The sequence below is a fragment of the Arachis ipaensis genome, chromosome B7 (assembly GCF_059453495.1).
Source record: "Arachis ipaensis isolate K30076 ecotype BB chromosome B7, ASM5945349v1, whole genome shotgun sequence".
Lineage (NCBI taxonomy): Eukaryota > Viridiplantae > Streptophyta > Magnoliopsida > Fabales > Fabaceae > Arachis > Arachis ipaensis.
Window position 1 is genome coordinate 123,803,902 of NC_142442.1, and position 4,345 is coordinate 123,808,246.

General features: G+C 40.9%; 1 non-coding gene across 1 annotated transcript; it reads right to left on the minus strand.

Annotated features, from left to right (window-relative positions):
• Positions 1-228: 228 nt before the first annotated feature.
• LOC148553993 (small nucleolar RNA R71) lies at positions 229-336 on the minus strand. Its single transcript, XR_015893239.1, has one exon. It is a non-coding gene; the product is annotated as a small nucleolar RNA R71 (small nucleolar RNA).
• Positions 337-4,345: the final 4,009 nt, after the last annotated feature.

Sequence of the window (4,345 nt, forward strand, 5' to 3'; positions counted from 1 at the left end):
CTTCCATCTGAAGATCCTTTTCAGTTCTTAACTGAATTCTTGCAGATATGTGATACTGTTAAGACTAATGGAGTAGATCCTGAAGTCTACAGGCTCATGCTTTTCCCTTTTGCTGTAAGAGACAGAGCTAGATTATGGTTGTATTCTCAACCTAAAGACAGCCTGAACTCTTGGGATAAGCTGGTCACGGCTTTCTTAGCCAAGTACTTTCCTCCTCAAAAGCTGAGCAAGCTTAGAGCTGATGTTCAAACCTTCAGACAGAAAGAAGGTGAATCCCTCTATGAAGCTTGGGAAAGATACAAACAGTTGACCAAAAAGTGTCCTTCTGACATGCTTTCAGAATGGACCATCCTGGATATATTCTATGATGGTTTATCTGAGCTATCAAAGATGTCACTGGACACTTCTGCAGGTGGATCCATTCACCTAAAGAAAACGCCTGCAGAAGCTCAAGAACTCATTGACATGGTTGCTAATAACCAGTTCATGTACACTTCTGAAAGGAATCCTGTGAGTAATGGGATGCCTATGAAGAAGGGAGTTCTTGAAGTTGATACTCTGAATGCCATATTGGCTCAAAATAAAATATTGACTCAGCAAGTCAATATGATCTCTCAGAGTCTGCATGGAATGCAAGCTGCATCCAACAGTACTCAAGAGGCATCTTCTGAAGAAGAAGCTTATGATCCTGAGAACCCTGCAATAGCAGAGGTAAATTACTTAGGTGAACCTTATGGAAACACCTAAAACTCAACATGGAGAAATCATCCAAATTTCTCATGGAAGGATCAAAAGCCCCAACAAGGCTTTAATAATGGTGGAAGAAACAGGTATAGCAATAGCAAGCCTTTTCCATCATCAACTCAGCAACAGACAGAGAACTCTGAACAAAATGCTTCTAATTTAGCAAATCTAGTCTCTGATCTATCTAAGGCCACTGTAAGTTTCATGAATGAAACAAGGTCTTCCATTAGAAATCTGGAAGCACAAGTGGGCCAGCTGAGTAAAAGGATCACTGAAATCCCTCCTAGTACTCTCCCAAGCAATACAGAAGAGAACCCAAAAGGAGAGTGCAAGGCCATTAACATAAGCGCCATGGCCGAACCTGTGAGGAGAGGAGAGGACGTGAATCCTAAGGAGGAAGACCCCCTGGGACGTCCAGTGGTCAATAAGGAGCTCCCCTCTGAGGAACCAAAGGAATCTGAGACTCATTTAGAGACCATAGAGATTCCATTGAACCTCCTTATGCCCTTCATGAGCTCTGATGAGTATTCCTCTTCTGAAGAGAATGAGGATGTTACTGAAGAGCAAACTGCCAAGTTTCTTGGTGCAATCATAAAGCTGAATGCCAAATTGTTTGGCATTGATACTTGGGAAGTTGAACCTCCCTTGTTCATCAATGAACTAAGTGATCTGGGTCAACTGACATTGCCTCAGAAGAGACAGGATCCTGGAAAGTTCATAATCCCTTGTACCATAGGCACCATGATCTTTAAGGCTCTGTGTGACCTTGGTTCAGGGATAAACCTCATGCCCCTCTCTGTAATAGAGAAACTGGGAATCTATGGGGTGCAAGCTGCTAAAATCTCACTGGAGATGGCATACAGCTCAAGAAAACAGGCTTATGGACAAGTAGAAGATGTACTAGTAAAGGTTGAGGGCCTCTACATACCTACTGATTTCATAGTCCTGGATACTGGAAAGGAAGAGGATGAATCCATCATCCTAGGAAGACCTTTCCTGGCCACAGCAAGAGCTGTGATTGATGTTGACAGAGGTGAAATATTCCTTCAATGGAATGAGAACTCCCTTGTGTTTAAAACTCAAGGATCTCCCTCTGCAACCATGGAGAGGAAGCAGAAAAAGCTTCTCTCCAAGCAGAGTCAACTAGAGCCCCCACAGTCAAACTCTAAGTTTGATGTTGGGAGGCCACAACCAAACTCTAAGTTTGGTGTTGAACTCCCATATCCAAACTCTAAGTTTGGTGTTGGAGAGTCTCAACAAAGCTCTGCACATCTGTGAGGCTCCATGAGAGCCCACTGTCAAGCTATTGACATTAAAGAAGCGCTTATTGGGAGGCAACCCAATGTTTATTTATCTAACTATATTTTTCTTAGTTATGTGTCTTTATAGGTTCATGATCATGAGGAGTCACAAAATAAATATAAAAATTGAAAACGGAATCAAAAACAGCAGAAGAAAAATCACACCCTGGAGGAGCATCTGTCTGGCGTTCAAACGCCAGAACAGAGTATAGTTCTGGCGCTGAACGCCCAGAATGGGAGCATCCTGGCGCTGAACGCCCAGAACAAGCATGGTTCTGGCGTTCAACGCCAGAAATGGCAGCAAAGGGGCGTTGAACGCCCAAAAAGGGCACCAACCTGGCGCTGAACGCCCAGAGTTGTGTGCAAGGGCATTTTACATGCCTAAATTGGTGCAGGGATGTAAATGCCTTGACACCTCAGGATCTGTGAACCCCACAGGATCATCTCAAGATCTGTGGACCCCACAGGATCCCCACCTACCTCATCATCTCTCTTTCCATTCATGATCATCCCTTCTTTTTTTTCCCATTTACCACTCACATCCATACACCCACTACCTTCAAAAATTCAACATCTCTCTCCCACCCAATCCCACCCATATGGCCGAATACACACTCCCATCCATCTCCTCCATATCTTCTTCTTATTCTTCTATTCGTTCTTCTTTTGCTCGAGGGCGAGCAACATTCTAAGTTTGGTGTGGTAAAAGCATAGCTTTTTTGTTTTTTCCATAACCATTGATGGCACCTAAGGCCAGAGAAACCTCTAGAAAGAGGAAAGGGAAGACAAAAGCTTCCATCAAGGGTCTATAGCTCAGTGGTAGAATATTTGACTGCAAATCAAGAAATCCCTGAGATACCTCAGGGGATACATTTTCTTCCACACAATTATTGGAAGCAACTAAGGGTGGAACATCAAGAGCACTCCATCATCCTTCATGAAATCAGAGAAGATCTAAAAGCAATGAGGGAGGAGCAACAAAGACAAGGAAGAGACATAGAAGAGCTCAAGGACATCATTGGTTCCTCAAGAAGGAAACGCCACCATCACTAAGGTGGATTCATTCCTTGTTCTTGCTTTCTCTGTTTTTCGTCTTCTATATTATGTGCTTATCTATGTTTGTGCCTTCATTACATGATCATTAGTAGTTAGTAGTGACTATGTCTTAAAGTTATAAATGTCCTATGAATCCATCACCTCTCTTAAATGAAAAATGTTTTAATTCAAAAGAACAAGAAGTACATGAGTTTCGAATTTATCCTTGAACTTAGCTTAATTATATTGATGTGGTGACAATGCTTCTTGTTTTCTGAATGTATGCTTGAACAGTGCATATGTCTTTTGAAGTTGTTGTTTAAGAATGTTAAATATGTTGGCTCTTGAAAGAATGATGACTAGGAGACATGTTATTTGATAATCTGAAAAATCATAAAAATGATTCTTGAAGCAAGAAAAAGCAGCAAAGAACAAAGCTTGCAGAAAAAAAAAAAGAAAAAAAAAAGGGGGCGAAAAAAAATAGAAAAAAAATAGAAAGAAAAAGAAAAAGCAAGCAGAAAAAGCCAATAACCCTTAAAACCAAAAGGCAAGGGCAAATAAAAAGGATCCCAAGGCTTTGAGCATCAGTGGATAGGAGGGCCTAAAGGAATAAAATCCTGGTCTAAGCGGCTAAACCAAGCTGTCCCTAACCATGTGCTTGTGGCGTGTAGGTGTCAAGTGAAAACTTGAGACTGAGCGGTTAAAGTCAAGGTCCAAAGCAAAAAAAAAAAGAGTGTGCTTAAGAACCCTGGACACCTCTAATTGGGAACTTTAGCAAAGCTGAGTCACAATCTGAAAAGGTTCACCCAATTATGTGTATGTGGCATTTATGTATCCGGTGGTAATACTGGAAAACAAAGTGCTTAGGGCCACGGCCAAGACTCATAAAGAAGCTGTGTTCAAGAATCATCATACTGAACTAGGAGAGTCAATAACACTATTCGAAATCTGAAGTTCCTATAGATGCCAATCATTCTGAACCTCAATGGATAAAGTGAGATGCCAAAACTATTCAAGAGGCAAAAAGCTATAAGTCCCGCTCATATGATTGAAGCTCTGTTTCACTGATAGTTTGGAATTTATAGTATATTCTATTCTTTTTATCCTATTTTGATTTTCAGTTGCTTGGGGACAAGCAACAATTTAAGTTTGGTGTTGTGATGAGCGGATAATTTATACGCTTTTTGACATTGTTTTTAGTATGTTTTTAGTAGGATCTAGTTACTTTTAGGGATGTTTTTAATAGATTTTGTGTTAAATTCACA